The sequence below is a fragment of the Pseudorca crassidens genome, chromosome 19, assembly GCF_039906515.1.
Source record: "Pseudorca crassidens isolate mPseCra1 chromosome 19, mPseCra1.hap1, whole genome shotgun sequence".
Taxonomy (NCBI): domain Eukaryota; kingdom Metazoa; phylum Chordata; class Mammalia; order Artiodactyla; family Delphinidae; genus Pseudorca; species Pseudorca crassidens.
This window is the reverse complement of record NC_090314.1, coordinates 17646324-17664022: the sequence shown is the minus strand read 5'-3', so window position 1 is coordinate 17664022 and position 17699 is coordinate 17646324. Positions and strand designations below refer to the sequence as shown.

The following is a 17699-nucleotide window of genomic DNA, read 5'->3' as shown; positions in this document are numbered from 1 at the left end:
TTATCTCAGGAAAATGCTTTGCTACAAGTTGATCTTGAGAAGAACTAGTACAAAAGACATTCACTGCTGGTAAAATAAATACCACTGTGATATAATATTACACAATAGTACTTTGCCTACTGTTTGAGGTATTTTCATATTTGTATATTATTTTTGCCTGACAATAAGCACACTAATTTTTGTTTTAAGGAAGAGGAAACGGAGTCTCAAAGAATGAATCTACTTGTGTCAAGTCATGCAACCAATACAAACATAGGCCTCCTAACTTCAATACCAGTGCTCTTTTCATGTAACTGAGAACAATGAACTAAAAATCTTTTTGTTTTAGTGGCATTTAAAAAATGACTACATTACCAGAAATTACACTATTTATCATTTGTTTGTAAAGTACTTTACCTTAAGTGGCCTTATTTAATAGTAATTTCTCTTTGGGGTCGATATTTTCATAATTTTACAGGTAAAGTAACATATTCAGAGAAAAGTAAGCTTAATGAAGACTGTTTTTTTGTTTTTGTTGAGTCTTTTTTTTTTTTTTTTTTTTTTAGTATTTATTTATTTGGCTGCACTGGGTCTTAGTTGCAGGATCTTTAGTTGTGGCATGTGGGATCTAGTTCCCTGACCAGGGATTGAACCCGGGCCCCCTGCATTGGGAGCATGGAGTTTTAGCCACTGGACCACCAGGGAAGTCCCATGAAGACTTTTAATTATAGCATACTGCCTTCCAAAAGGAAGGTCCTTCAAGGAAAAGGATTATGCTGGGTTAAAAACAGCAATTCCATTTTGGGAAGTGAGAGATATTGTTGCATCAACACAATTCTTAACAAAAAATTTTTAAGAAAAATTGTGTAGTTATTAAAATTATATTTAATTAACATTTTAAATTAGAATTTAAAATATGTACAAGCTGACTTTTGAAAACTGAGCAAATAAAAAGATATGATAAATGATTGTCAAAAATAAAGTCAGTGAAATTTACTGATTGCTGAACACTGCTTATAATTATAGTCCTTTTTAAATCATAGAAAATAAATTTTGGGCTTTGTGTGTGAGCCTAGTGAGAGATTTAGCTAACAGTGAATGAATTACAGTTAAAGAGTTATTTTCTTCTTATAATATTACCAGGTGTAATTTATTCTAGATATTACTGGAACAGAAGTGGATGATTAAATATGATGTTACAGTTAATTAAACGGTAATAAAAACATAGCCTCCCCCCCTCCCCCGCCCCATTCTGAAACTCTTACAGCTGAATGTAATCCAAAGTGGCACCTAAATACACATTTAAAAGTTAATTCTTTCAGGGGCTTACCTGGCGGCACAGTGGTTGAGAATCCGCCTGCCAGTGCAGGGGACACGGGTTCAAGCCCTGTTCTGGGAAGATCCACATGCCATGGAGCAACTAAGCCCGTGTGCCACAACTACTGAGCCTGCGCTCTAGAGCCTGAAAGCCACACTACTGAAGCCCACATGCCACAACTACTGAAGCCCGCATGCCTAGTGCCCATGCTCTGCAACAAGAGAAGCCATTACAATGAGAAGTCCGCATACCACAACAAAGAGTAGCCCCCGCTAGCCGCAACTAGAGAAAGCCTGCGTGCAGCAACAAAGACACACAGCCAAAAATAAATAAATAAAATAAATTTATTAAAAAAAAGTTAATTCTTTTTTTTTGCGGTACGCAGGCCTCTCACTGTTGTGGTCTCTCCGGTTGCGGAGCACAGGCTCCGGACACGCAGGCTCAGCAGCCATGGCTCACGGGCCTAGCCGCTCCGCGGCATGTGGGATCTTCCCAGACCGGGGCATGAACCTGTGTCCCCTGCATCGGCAGGCGGACTCTCAACCACTGCGCCACCAGGGAAGCCCAAAAGTTAATTCTTTCAAGAAGAAATTTCATCACTTAAAAAAAAAAGCACACAAATACCTGTCTTTGTGGGCTGTAAGTGTTCTTTGTAAAGATGCAATCCCTGTTTAAAGGCATCTTAATTCTGCACAGCCACCCCATCTCCAAAGAGCAATATTGATATCGGACTATATAGAGTGATACCGCTTGAATGATGGATGTATTCCATCAAACATTAAGTTCACATCTCTGAAGGGAGTTCAAATTTTGCTCTGCATCAAAAAAAAAAGCCCTTAAGGGGTAGCCACGTTTTCCTCTAAGAACCCTGTTTTTTTACAAAATCTCAAGGGAAAGAGAGTTTTAGTTAGTCAAACTGAAGCATTAACTACGAAAAAATTTCTGCTTACTCTTTTACATGGGCATAATAAGTACTGGAATGATAAGTACTAAGAATCTAGGGAAAATTCTGTAACAATAAAAAAAGGAACCCTAGGAAGCAGAATATTAAATTTCTTATGCTGAACCTTCAAAATAGGGCTTTTACAGTCCTAAATGTTAATTTATGTTTGGACATATACTATACTTATTGATTATATTTTACAGATGGGTAAACAGAGGCATACCAAAACAGTGAATGCCAATTTTGCCAGGTACCATGTTAGTGGGAGATATTCAAAGAAGTATGAGAATATATAATTATATACTAAACAGCTCCCTGTAAAGCAGGGGAGACAGATGAGATATGTGAAAAAAAATGGCCCTCAGTCCACCAAACATGCTTTTTACAGGTTTGCATTTGCAGATGTTGTTCACTTGATGTGAAAAACCTATTCCTCCCCTCCTCTCATCACTACCCAAAGCTGTCTGGTTAATGCTTTTATTCAAGATGCCTTCTGTAAAGGTTATAGTGGGTTATAAATGTTCTTAGTAATAGTAAATAATTTATTGAGCATTTACTGTGTGCTAAGCATCATGCCAAACTATGTAAATGAATGATATCTCATTTCATCATCACGGCAATTTTATGAGAACTGCTAACCAGCATTCACTTTTAAGGAATTTCCTGGAGTAACTGACAGTCTCCATTCTCTCTGTAAAGCATCCTACCATAGTAGCAGAGATGCTCCTGCCTAACAGGTTATTCCTCTCTAGTATGCCTGTTCACTTCTGCTTTTACAAGTTGGATGCTCATCAAGAATATTTGTATTTGTTTCAAGAACTGTTGGTTCCGATGTAGAGAATGGACTTGAGGACACGGGAAGGGGGAAGGGTAAGCTAGGACGAAGTGAGAGAGTGGCATGGACATATATACACTACCAAATGTAAAACAGATAGCTAGTGGGAAGAAGCCACATAGCACAGGGAGATCAGCTTGGGTCTTTGTGTCCACCTAGAGGGGTGGGATACGGAGGGTGTGGGGGGGAGATGCAACAGGGAGGAGCTATGGGGATATATGTTTATGTATAGCTGTTCACTTTGTTATACAGCAGAAACTAACACACCACTGTAAAGCAATTATACTCCAATAAAGATGTTAAAAAAAAGAAAAGTGACAGAAACAAATCCTTCTCCCCCCCCCAAAAAAAACCTGTTGGTTCCTATTGCAATCATAATTATATAATTTAATGAAACATTATGTAAACCAATTACGTATGAATACAGAAATAACTTATTTCTATGAAAATAAAGTTGGATGCTTTTGAAAAACCTAAAAAGAGAAGAGTTACTTTAAAAATTGCTGTTGAAGGGCGTCCCTGGTGGCGCAGTGGTTGAGAGTCCGCCTGCCGATGCAGGGGACACGGGTTGTGCCCTGGTTTGGGAAGATCCCACATGCCGCGGAGTGGCTGGGTCCGTGAGCCATGGCCGCTGAGCCTGTGCGTCCGGAGCCTACGCTCCGCAACGGGAGAGGCCACAACAGTGAGAGGCCCACGTACCGAAAAAAAAAAAAAAATTGCTGTTGAAGCCTCTTCAATAATTGGTGCTGGGAAAACTGGACAGCTACGTGTAAAAGAATGAAATTAGAACACTCCCTAACACCATATACAAAAATAAACTCAAAATGGATTAAAGACCTCAAAGTAAGGCCAGACACTATCAAACTCTTAGAGGAAAACATAGGCAGAACACTCTATGACATAAATCACAGCAAGATCCTTTCTGCCCCACCTCCTAGAGAAATGGAAAGAAAAACAAAAATAAACAAATGGGACCTAATGAAACTTAAAAGCTTTTGCACAGCAAAGGAAACCATGAACAAGATGAGAAAACAACCCTCAGAATGGGAGAAAATATTTGCAGATGAAGCAATTGACAAAGGATTAATCTCCAAAATTTACAAGCAGCTCATGCAGCTCAATATCAAAAAAAAACCCAACCCAATCCAAAAATGGGCAGAAGACCTAAATAGACATTTCTCCAAAGAATATATACAGATTGCCAATAAACACATGAAAGGAGGCTCAATATCACTGATCATTAGAGAAATGCAAATCAAAACTACAATGAGGTACCACCTCACACCAGTCAGAATGGCCATCATCAAAAAATCTACAAACAATAAATGCTGGAGAGGGTGTGGAGAAAAGGGAACCCTCTTGCACTGTTGGTGGGAATGTAAATTGATACAGACACTATGGAGAACAGTATGGAGGTTCCTTAAAAAACTAAGAATAGAACTACCATAGGACCCAGCGACACCACTACTGGGCATATACCCTGAGAAAACCATAATTCAAAAAGAGTCATGTACCACAATGTTCATTGCAGCTCTATTTACAATAGCCAGGACATGAAAGCAACCTAAGTGTCCATCGACAGATGAATGGATAAAGAAGATGTGGCACATATATACAATGGAATATTACCCAGCCATAAAAAGAAATGAAATTGAGTTATTTGTAGTGAGGCGGATGGACCTAGAGTCTGTCATAGAGAGTGAAGTTAAGTCAGAAAGAGAAAAACAAATACCGTATGCTAACACATATATATGGAATCTAAAAAAAAAAAAAAATCGTTCTGAAGAACCTAGGGTCAGGACAGGAATAAAAACGCAGACGCAGAGAATGGACTTGAGGACACGGGGAGTGGGAAGGTTAAGCTGGGTTGAAATGAGAGAGTGGCATGGACATATATACACAACCAAATGTAAAATAGATGGCTAGTGGGAAGCAGCCACATAGCACAGGGAGATCAGCTCGTGCTTTGTGACCACCTAGAGGGGTGGGATAGGGAGGGTGGGAGGGAGACACAAGAGGGAGGAGATATATGTATACATATAGCTGATTCACTTTGTTATAAAGCAGATACTAACACACCACTGTAAAGCAATTATACTCCAATAAAGATGTTAAAAAAAGAAAAAGAAAAGAGATGAACAGGGTAAGAATTGCTGGTGAAACCAACTGGGATACTATGGGCAGAGGGTATAAGGAGAACCAGCAAAGAATGATGATAAGAAAGCCAAAGGAGGTGAGAACTGCAGAGCAGAATGGTCAATAGTGTCATTTAAGATGGGGATCAAAAATTATTCACTGGCAGTCTTAACAAGAACAGCAGTTTGAGTATTGGAGGGGAAAAAAAGTCAGATTTCATGGGTTAAACAGTGAATGTGAGTTGACAAAGGAGGCAGTAAATACAGACTGTCCTTTCAAAAAATCAAAATCAACTTGTAGTTTGAGGTGAAAACAAGGTTATGGGATGGTATTTTAAAATTATATTTTAATTTCTTTTAGTCTGATAAAGACCTGACCGTGTTTATAAGATGAGGGAAACAAGCCAATAGAGAGAGATAAAACATTGTATTTAACCCTATGACAAATTAAAACATTAAATAATAGTCATAATAAATCTTGATAAAGGATACAATATTTAAAGAGTCTAAACTCCATGAAACAGGAATATTTTTACCAAAGGTATAGATGCCAATAAGACCATTAGAATGCTTTGCAGATTAAAAACCTTCCACAAATGTGTTCACATACTTGAACCTTAAAGATCCATATCAAGTTGGCTCAGAAGTCATTTTCCAGAAATTTCTAGAATGGCAGAGAAATGTAATTGTCTGTGTGTGTGTGTGTGTGTGTGTGTGTGTGTGTGAAGGATAATTTAATTTCTCATTCTCGACATCTGCTTGACATCTGAAGAGATCTGCATAGGCTTATTTTCTGCTACACGGCATTAAGAGTTTAATATACCCCCAAATAAATTACAGTATGTAAAAAATAAAAGCCTAGAGTGAGGAGAGATTAGGAGGTAATTCAGTTAATGAGCTTTACGTGGTGGAATCTGGTATTCTAAAAATTGAGCTCCTGCATAGTTACCTTATCGCACACAGTTAAGGGACTTGGAATTTCATATGCAACTTCTGGCTAGCAGGTTATTTTTTTAAAAATAAGAACCATTTCCTCTTTTCAATCACAGGTAAAATGTCCAACTTAAAAATAGTAACACACATGAACTTCTTATTGGCACCATATTTTTAAACTAATTATTTGTAATCTTCCCAAATATGCCTTTCCTATATTCTACGTGGCCTGTATTTTCCTGTCCCAGAGTAACAATTATAAATATTTTATGTGGCTAAAGACGCAGCAGAAACGTATGTGTGTGTGTGTGTGAGAGAGAGAGTGTGTATGTAACGTATATATGTTATAGATCATCCTTTTAACAGAAAGCTTAGAGTTTGGTTTTCTTAAAATTAAGTCATTTGGTATTCTGTAGAATTCACATACCAATCTACCTAAGACAATCACCATTTAACTCAGTTGAATACTAAAAGTGATTTCATTGATTACACGTTCCAGCTGTTAAGAGGAATAGTTTTGCAAAACAAACAAAAAAACACTGGCCTGCCAGTTATATTTAAATTTAGTTGAAAACCTTAATGTATCAACTGCCTTTTTTTTTTTTTTTTGGGGGGGGGATGAAGAACTAGGCTATAGTGATTCTGAAGGTTTCTGAAATACTGTAAAGATTTACTTGTTTATTATGGACATAAAATTATGATCCTACTTTTAGAAGAGCTCAGTTTATAATAATAAAAAGGAATATTAGTAATAATAATAGTTACCACTTGTTGAGTGCCTATTATTGTGATAGGCACTTAACCTTTATATCTCAAATCCTTGTTTCTGTTACAGAGTTGATGAAATGGGCTCAAAGAGGCTAAGTATCTTTTCCTAAAGCCTGAAAATGGGTGGAAAGTATGGTTCTACAGAAAACTAGTGAGTACCATCTATGTGCCAGAATTTAAGGATACAATCATGAACAAGATATTGTCTTTGCTCTCACTCAGTTTAAGTGGCAAGAACAGACAAGTAATGTGTAACAACAGTGTTGGAAGTGCTGTGAAAGAGAAGCAGAGAGTTCCGTTAGAGCATGAGGTGAGAATTTTTCCACTGAAGAGTAAGGATTATTATAAGCAAAGGTGGCTCATAACCAATTATGTGTTTTAAATAGTTTCTAAATTTCCTGATCTTTTGTTTGGTGTATCGGCAGAACAGCTGTTTTAGGGTTGGTTTAGGTAATCCATAACAGGTCCTTTCTTCTTCCTCCAAATGGGTCCTTGGCTTGGGGAAATTCTCAGTGAATAATTAATACCAGAATAGTCTGCCAGTTATGTTTATTAATACAATCTTTTTGCCTCAGGATGGTGGAATAGCAGTGAGTCAGAGAAGCAAGCAGATGAGCCTGTGTTTAATAAATATTCATTGATGAATGAAGCAAGATGATCAGTACCTTTAAACAGGGTTTTACAAATAGCATCCAATGGCTGTGACTTTAGGTAATCATCCAGGTGGAATCAGATTTGACTTACTGACACAGAGATGGGAAGCTCCCATTTCTAATTCAATACTAGGCTTGTACTAAATAAGAACTTTATTGGTATATGAAGTGTGACAATTTTTCTTCTTGTTTTTCCTCAGTAAATGATCTTAATATTATATGATGTAAACGGTGTCAGTCATAGTACAGAGTTAGAGAAATTAGGCTGTGAGTTTGTGAAATTAAAATGGAACAGAAATTACTAGTGAAAGTACATCACTTTATATCTTGCCTTAATACTTGGTGCTTGATATTCATTTAAGCTTTCCTATAAACAATTTTATTTGCATTTTCAACAATCCTATCGGATAGATGGGCAGATGCTATCCTCATTTTACAGACAGACAGGAAGGCTCAAGCAGAAGTGAATTTTTATCCATAGAAATATTATTATAATGAAGATAGAAAAAATAATGTAGTCCAATTCTCTGCCATTACACAGGTATAATAAAAAATATTTGATGCTTATAATTTATATACATTTATATATATTTCCTGTTAAATTACAGTTTGAAAAACAGATGCTGTGCTGGGGTAAGTTTTCACTTTTACTTGGGAAATCTTTTGGTTTTCAGAAATCTTGTTCTCTAATCACCTGATGAAAGTATAGCAAGCATTTTGAACTATCTTTTCTAAAGACTAATAGTCTACAAATAATACTAATATTCAACACATCAGTTCTAATAAACGCTTTACTCATCTTCTGAGATAATTAAATATGAATGTTGAAGTGATATAGAATTTGATGATGGCGGCAATTTGAGAGTTCATTTGAGTTATAATAGGAAATTTTTCTGTAGTGTTTATTTCCTATAAAATATGTTTAACACAAACGCATACAGGTGATACATAAATACATATCTATAATTTTTCTTACTCTGAAATATGTACTTGTGTGTGTGTATACCCTGTGTGTGTAGATACACATAGGTATGTATATGTAGATATACTTCAGGGTAAGAAAAATCATGAATCTCAGGAGTTCCTACAGTTCATACTGTTTAAACCCATAAGCACAAGAATATCAGAAGGAGAGAAGAAAATAAAAACTTGACCTTATACTGAACTCAGCAGTTCTGATATTAAGTGTTCAGAATAAACCTTTCCTAATAGCCTCTTATCCTTTCATCCAAAACAAATAACTTGTAGTGAACAAGAAAGGAAGTATATTAAATTTATTACTTTTTTAAAGTTTCCTGAAAATTTTCTGGAGGAAGGTAGATTCTAATTTTGGGAACTGCAGTGGGAGTATAGAGAAGTAGGGAAAAGGATGGGCAAATCTTTGATTCTTTTTTGTAGGCTACTTTTTTAAAAAATGAAATTAATTATACCTTTTATTCATTTGGGAAAATCATTTTTGGAGAAGGTACCAGCACTACAGAAAGTTAATCATCCAGCCATGAATTACTTTTAAAGACACAAGATGGATTTTTTTATCAAGCTTCCCTAGCTTCAACTCATATTTATCATTCATTTGCTCAGTAATTTAACAATTAGGTAATGCATGCCTACTAGTTGCCAGGGCTTGGCCTGGATCTTGGGAATGTAAAACCAAGGCATGCATGGGAGCCGACGGCATATGAGGGGAGACAAACAAAAGTGTGAAAAATGATGAAGTCCTTCCTTAGAGAAAATTACTATGAACTTTTCAATGTTAATGTTATTCACCAAATTAATATACAACAGACTTGCAAAATTCAACACAGTTTTAAAGTAGGATTAACAGCAAGTACACTTTTTCACGAGTGAGTGAAACTATTTTCTTTTTTTGGATATATAGTTGTCTTTTATTTGTATGTTCTGATTTGTTGTTGTTGATGATGAAAAGAAAAGAAAATCCCTAATATAGTAGCTCTCTTGTCCTGGATGTATGCATTCAAACTCATTCCCTGGGTTTCCTTGGTTGCATTGTTTTTTCTGTAGCTAGGGCCTTATCCTGAGATTATATCACTTGATGGTCTTGCTGAATTAGTAAAGCCAATGCCAAGACAAGTTATCTCTGCCCTTGAGTTCTTCACAACATGGCTTTATTTTTAAATTTTAAACATAATCTGGAAAAAGCTCTTCAAATGCCTCAAAAACTATGGTAAGGGGAAGACAGCAGGGCTAGCAGGACTTTGGAGCATGAGTAGCCTCTAGGATCAGGCTATAGTTAGTAAAATCTACACATCTGCCTGTTTAGACTCCTTCCAGCAGCAGCTTGGTTGGCATAGTTTCTGCCGAGATCCACTGGAGCACTGCTGCCCCCAGCCCTGAAGGTTGAAGGCCAGTTCAGCACTCAGGAAGGTTCTTTTGGTGGTCTTGGCAAAAAGTGATAGCCCAAAGCCCAGAGCCTTCCCAGGGTTGGCCCCTTTCACATGGTCTGCATAAATAAAGAAAGAAAATGTTGAAGGTGCTCCCTCAAGTGCCACAATTTAGTTAGTCATCAAAGGTTATACATCTATGGAGTAGCCCTCTAATACTTTTGATTTATCTAGGATCTGTGAGCTGAATAGGTCTCAAGACCTTGCCTATAAGACATGAGAAAAATACTTCGCCACCTCTAGGAGGCATCCCCATTGCATAGTCTTTAGTTCGAAGATTTCACACATCAATCTCAAACTGTTTCCACACAGGGCTGTGGTCATAAAGAGCCAAGCAAAGAAGGCTTTGGAGGTAACAGCCTCTACTGTGATGGGCACTGTAGTTGTGTTCTATTAACTCACCATAGAAAGGCCTAGTTGATAATAAAAGGGTGCACTAATTTGGTTTACTTCCATTGGAAAACCAATAATTGTTTTGTCCAGCAGCCTTATGACATTGGCTTCAAAATCTCTGAGGCCTGGGTTGGGGTCTTTGGCCTGGGTTTTTTGGACCTTGATGGGATGGACAGACTGATGCAAGAAGTTGCAACACACACGGCTGAAAAAGTACATCTGGATTGTCATGTGGGTGCCATGGAGGTATTGTACCCACATACAGAGCCCTGGAGATGATGGTAGTACCTGTGGCTTTCTCTCTCTCTTGCAGCTCATTGACAATGTCTTTTTAAAAGGTTAAACTTAAAAAAGAATATTTGCATAGCACTTTGTGATTACTGAAAGTAGACGTTTTCTTTTAACTCAAAAAGGTACAGAAACATATTGGATTGTGGTTAAAATAAAAAATTCATTGCTATTATCAGTTATTTAATTGTCAGATCTTATAACTTACAGCACTATCTAGTTCTTATAGGGAGATGTCTCCTTGGTTTTAGTAGTTAATACATAAATAATTGTTAATTACTGAGAACTTTTTATTTTGCTAGAGGCATAATTTTACATTTTTAACCTTCCTGTTTGAAGACTCAAGCTTTACCTATAAAATGTTATTGTATATTTGTCAATTATTCCTTAATACAGTTTTTTTTTTAAAGTATCAATTTTAAGGACAACCTAGGAATTTGTCCATTTCATCTAGATTATCCAATTTGTTGGTGTACAATTGTTCATAGTACACTTCTATAATCCTTTTTATTTCTGTGGAATCAGTAGTAATGTCCCCACTTTTATTGCTGATTTTAGTAAATTTTTTTAATAATTTAATTTTATTTATTTATTTATTTTTGGCTGCGCTGGGTCTTTGTTGCTGCACACAGGCTTTCTCTAGTTGCAGTGAGCGGGGGCTACTCTTTGTTACGGTGAGCGGTCTTCTCATTGTGGTGGCTTCTCTTGTTGCAGAGCATGGACTCTAGGTGCATGGGCTTCAGCAGTTGTGGCTCGCAGGCTCTAGAGCGCAGGCTCAGTAGTTGTGGCACATGGGCTTAGTTGCTCCGCGGCATGTGGGATTTTCCCGGACCAGGGTTCGAACCCATGTCCCCTGAATTGGCAGGTGGATTCTTAACCACTGCACCACCAGGGAAGCCCAAGTAATTTTTTTTTTAATTTTATTTTTTGACCACGTGGCATGTGGGATCATAGTTGCCTGACCAGGGATAGAACCCGCGTCCCCTGCATTGGAAGCGCAGAGTCTTAACCGCTGGACTGCCAGGGAAGTCCTGATTTTAGTAATTTTAGTCTTCTCTCATTTTTTCTTAGTCCATCTAGCACCAGAATTTGTCAGTTTTTTTGATCCTTTTGAAGAATGAACTTTCTGTTTCATCAATTATCTCTATTGATTTTCTAGTCTCTACTTCATTTATCTCTGCTCTAATCTTTATTATTTCCTTTGTTGTGTTAGCTTTGGGTTTGGTTTGTTCTACTTTTTCTAGTTCCTTCAGGTGTAAGGTTGGTTTGTTGATTTGAGATCCTTCTTATTTTTCAATGTAAGAATTTTTAGCTATAAGTTTCCCCCTTAGCACTGCTCTTGCTGTGTGTGTCCTGTAAATCTTGGTATGCTGTGTCGTTTTCATTTGACTCTAAGTATTTTCTAATTTCCCTTGTAATTTCTTCTTTGATGCACTGGTTGTTTAAAAGTGTGTTGTTTAATTTCCATAATTTTGTGAATTTTCCCGTTTTCCTTTTGTTACTGATTTCTAACTAAATTCCATTGTGATCTTAGAAGACGCTCTGTATGAGATCTATCTTTTAAAATCTATTGAGACTTAATTTGCGGCCTAACATATGGTCCATCTTGGAAAAAGTCCCATGTGCACTTGAGAAGAATGTGTATTCTACTGTTGTTGGGTAGTGTTCTGTATATGTCTGTTAGATCTAGTTGGTTTATTGTGTTAAGTCTTCTATTTCCTTACTTATCTTTTGTCTGATTGTTCTATACATTATTTTCAGTGTGGTAATGAAGTCTCCAACTATTATTATAGAATTGTCTATTTCTCCCTTCAATTCTGTTTTTGCTTCATACATTTTGATGGTTTGTCATTAAGTGCATAAATGTTTATAACTGTTATATTTTCTTGCTGCATCAAATCTTTTGTTAATATAGAACATCCCTCTTTGTCTCTTGTAACCTTTTTGATTTGAAGTCTACTTTATCTGATAATTAGTACAGTCACCCCTGCTCTCTTCTGGTTACTATTTGCATAGAATATCTTTTTCCATCCTTTTACTTTCAACCTGATTGTGTCTCTGGATCTCAAATAAGTCTCTTGTAGTTGGGTCATGTATTTTTTATCCCTTATGTCAATCTCTGTCTTTTGTTTGAAGAGTTTCATGGACTCATTTACACTTAATTACTGATAAGAAAGGACTTGCTTCTCTCATTGTGCTGTTTATTTTACACATGCCTTAAAGCTTTTTTTGTCCCTTATTTCCCGCATTACTCTCTTCTTTTGTGTTTTGTTGAGTTTTTGTAGTGAAATGTTTAAAATCCTTTCTCATTTCCTTTTGTGTACGTTCTATAGCTAATTTCTTCATGGTTATCATGGAATTACACTTAACAACCTAAAGTTTTAACACTCTGAATTCAACTTATACCAGCTTAGCTTCAATAACATACAAAAACTCTGTTCCTTTACAGCTCTGTCTCCACTCCTTTCAGTTTCTGATGTCACAACACCATTATTCATTGTGTCCCAAAACATAAACTAATAATTCTTTTAAATGCATTACTCTCTTAAATTATGTATAAAACAAGATTTGGAGTTATAAACCAGAGTTACAGTAACACTAGCTTTTACACTAATCATTGGGGGATTTTTAGTTTAAATGTATTAGTCTCTTAAATCACGCAGAAAACAAAAAGTGCAGTTACAAACCAAGGTTACAATAATACTAGCTTTTATAATTGCCCATGTATTTACCTTTACTGAGATCTTTGTATCTCCATATGGCTTTGAGTTACTATCTGATGTCCTTTCATTTTACCTTGCAGGAAGCCCTTGGGCATTTCCTGCAGGGCAGGTCTAGTGGTCATAAACTCCCTTGGCTTTTATTTATCTGGAATATCTTAACTTCTCTTTCTCTTTTGAAGGGCAGTTTTGCCAAATATAGGATTCTTGGTTGACTGTTTTTTTCTTTTAGAACTTTGAATACATTGGCCAATTGTCTTTTGGCCTCCAAAGTTTCTGATAAGAAAAATTTTGGCCTCCAGATTTCTGATGAGAAATCTGCTGATATTCTTCTTGGGGATCCCTTGTATGTGATGATGCACTTCTTTCTTGATGCTTTCAAGAGTCTTTCTTTGTCTTTGTCTTCTGAAAGTTTTATTATAATGTGTCTCAGTGTGTGTCTCTTTGAGTTCATCTTACTTGGAGTTTGTTGAGCTTCTTTGATATTTATAGTGTCTTTCAACAAATTTGGGAAGGTTTTTGTTGTTGTTGTTGTTGATTTTTGGCTGTGCCACGTGGCATGCAGGATCTCAGTTCCTGAACCAGGGATTGAACCTGGGCCACTGCAGTGAGAGCCTGGAATCCTAACCACTAGGCCACCAGGGAACACCCAAGTTTGGGAAGTTTTTAGCCATTATTTCTTTAAATATTTGCTCTGGCTCTCTCTCATCCTTCCGCGTTTCCCATGATATATATGTTGGTCCTCTTGAGGATGTCCCATAAGTCCCTTAAGTTCTGCTTGCTTTTATTCAGTCCTTTTTCTTTCTATTCCTCAGACTTGATAATTTCCATTGTCCTATCTTCAAGTCTGATGATCTTTTCTCTTGCCTGCTCAAATCTGCCTCTGAATCTATCCAGTGAATTTTTAATTTTAGTTACTGTACTTTTCAGCTCCAGAAGCTCTTTTTTGGTTTCTTTTTAGATTTTCTATCTCCTTATTGACATTTCCATTTTGTTCACACATCATTTTCACAACTTCCTTCACGGCTTCCTTTAGTTCTTTGAACATCTTTAAGATGGTTGTTTTAAAGTCTTTGTATAGTATATCTGCCATTAGATCTTTTTCAGGGATGGTTTCTGCTATTTTTTTCTTTTGAATGGGTCATACTTTACTCTTTTTTGTATGCCTTGTGATTTTTTTGTTGAACAATAATAATGTGGTATTAGTGTGAATCTAATAATGTGGTAACTTTGGAAATCAGATTCTCCACCTTCCCCGGGGTTTACTATTTTTTTGTTATTGTTTTTGTTTTTCTGATTGCTGTAGGCCATCTCTGTGCCAAGGATCAGTCTGAGATATAAGCTTAAGGTCTTCTCAGGTCTTTTCTGAGCCTTTCCCTAGGCATATGTGGACATATTCTAATTTTCCCCCTATATGAGCTGCTTTTGAAGTCCTGTCTTTAATGTCTGACTCCCAAAAGGTGGAAAGGCAAAAAGTGAAGGGGGAGAAAAAAAGGGTGCTAGCCCTTTAAATCCCTGGATGTCACTTCAGCATGAGGGAGAGGGGCTTGCAACAAAGGGGAGAGATGCAGCAATACTGGCTGCCTGCCCCTTTGTCTGCACCTCTATGATCAGAAGTGGCACTCAGCTATCAGATCACAGATCCCTGATATCTGGAGGACAGGGTCTTTTTTGCCCACCCCATCTTATATGAGCCCTGTGCAAGCTACACCAGGAACATGTGCACAGCTGCCTACCATGTGGCTGAGGGGGAGGGATGGATAGCTACTAAGAGCTAAGAGCTGAAATTGACCACAATTTACCCTCCAGTTCTTCCTCTAGTAGTTGCAGGCCTTCAACAGACTCCAGAGTTCGAAAATAGTTAAGTCAGACAGATTCTGCCAGGTCAATTTGTTGTCGAGATAGAGAGCCAGATTCCTGGGGCTTCCTACTCCACCATCTTCCCAGAATCCTCTCCCAGCAGTAATAGGTATTTGACACTTTATTAGTCTCTGGAGTTTTATACTATAAAAAAACAACTTTTCAAAAACTTACTTTGGCAAAGTCAAGAATTGAGGGGTAATTGCTTTCTGTTTTTTTTTTTTTTTAATACCCTGAAGAATAACATCTGGGGGGGAAAAGTAAAATTATTAAAAGAAAAAAACCAAGTAAAATTATTTACCTAGCTTTAATAGATATACCTAATTTCATTATGTCTGCAATAATTAGTTTGCTTTTCATGTCAGATTTAAGAGGAATGCCTATTGTAGCTACCAGAAGCAGAACATGTCAGATAAATATAAAATAGAATCTGTGAATACATTCTTCAGAAACACAGAGTACTTCAGGGAAGTGAAAATTCTTACTCTTGTTGAGTGGCTAGGAAAAGAACCTTTCAAAGTGTGCACTTACCAATTTAAAGGGGCTACTCCATGCAGTGGCAGAACTCAAGAGGATGAGAGGATAGCTCACTACATCCCCTGGTGGCCACATCAAAATATTTATAAATAGCTGAAAGTTCTCTGGATCAGAATAGTAACCCATATGGTGGGAGGTGGAGATTCAGACTTCAGGAGGGCCAAAAGCAAAAGATGAAGAGCTTCACTATCATCAGTTAGAGACGGTTCTTAAATATATGGAAAGCTCTACTTTTGTAAATCAATCACATACACACATATATTCTGCTATAAGTTCAATAAAAGGCCTCTCCATGAAATATTAATATCATCATTCTGTTTCTTAAAATAGAAAAGTGAGGTGAGGGGGGCATCTTACTATCAAATGGCTCTGGAAAAAAAGTTCCTTGTACTGTATCAGCAATTTTTCTATGAGATTGCTTCAAAATTTAAAAATATACATATGAGGATAAATTATCAGTTCATATTTACAGCAGACTTTTCCTCTTTACCACTTTTTTTTTTAAATTTTAAGTAGAATACTCTTATTCTCTAGGTTAACAAATTCTTTAACTAGAACATATACTCAGGTAGAAGTACATCTGTTTTCCTTCCACAGCCTAAAGATGGGCAATGTAGTATTTACTGTCATTATGATATTTAAATCCATACAAAAATTATTTCACTAAATAGGCTGAAATTAAATGAAGTCATATCTCAAGAGAACCTGACGAGGTACCAAAGAGAGATCTGGAAGAAAGAGTTGGCCACAAAATGAATGCATTAGTAACACAGTACCATTGTGAAATTATATCTTACACAAAGACATGCCCTGATTCCATGTTTTCTTTCAGCTGTCTTCAAGCTGTTTCCACTTGACTACTGCCCTGTTGCTTCACATGTTCAAAGGTGAACTCTTCATATGTGTTCACAGAAGTTCTCTTTTTCAACTATATCATTTCTAGTAAAGATATCAACCAATATTCTATTCTCTTTCATTCATTCATTCATTAAACAAGCACTTACTGAGTGGCAACTACAGGCTAATTGCTGTGGATACTGAGATAAAAGACACAGTCCCTGTCCTCATGCTGCTGTCAGTTGGAGGTGATTGCCCACCTCTAGCCATTTGCCTGCAACAGCTTCCTGAGTCATTTTCCTGCCTCCTCTCATACTGCATAACACTGCCAGACTCTTTTCTGGCATTCATGCCATTCTTTTAGACAAAGATCTATCAAATCAAAACTCCTCTGCTCTTAAGATATAGACAATTGTCTTCTTATTGTCCCTGGAACACATTAGCACCTACTTCCAGACTTCTGGGGATATCCTCCCACTCTCCCCATCCTCCTATATTTGGAATGCTCTTCTTCTGTTCTCCTATCTAATCCCATTCGTTCAAGACCCAACTCTTCCCAGGATATTTTCTGATACTCCTCTGGCCCACACTACTTGCTCTCTCTCTTCCCCACCTGCAACAAAACTTTCATTGTTAGGTTTGAAGTACTTAAGAGAAAATAACATGCTTTCAAAGGTGCAGAACTTTTTCAGTAGATGGTAAGTAATTCTTTATGTCTATGAAAAACTGAAGAGGAAGAAATTACGTTCTAAAACAGGAGAGGTTTAGGGCTAAACATGAAAAATAACTACACATTCAGAGTAATTAAAAATAGTAACAAATATTATACATGTTGCTTGAGTTGAAGGGAGAAAACATAAAAACTGTTCTGAGTGGCTTAAACATTCATTTGTCTAAAAAAAGTAGTACGGGGGGTGAGTGGGATTTCTTTGAGATGTTTGAAACTATATTATTGTACAATACTGTAAATTGCTGAGCCAAAAGACAATTTCCTAAAGGTTATTCTTTCTCTTTACTTTATACAATTCTTAGCTTAGAGTTGATATATACAGAAATGTGAGAATTCTACTATAATTAAAATATTTTCTAAATTTAGAT

The 17699-nt window shown here is 36.8% G+C and overlaps 1 protein-coding gene and 1 pseudogene across 4 annotated transcripts in view; both read right to left on the bottom strand.

Moving 5' to 3' along the window:
* Positions 1 to 17699, bottom strand: part of SSH2 (slingshot protein phosphatase 2) — a 252214-nt gene that overhangs the window by 121774 nt on the left and 112741 nt on the right. The window lies entirely within an intron of this gene.
* LOC137212233 (RNA 3'-terminal phosphate cyclase-like protein pseudogene) lies at positions 9206 to 10382 on the bottom strand (annotated as a pseudogene).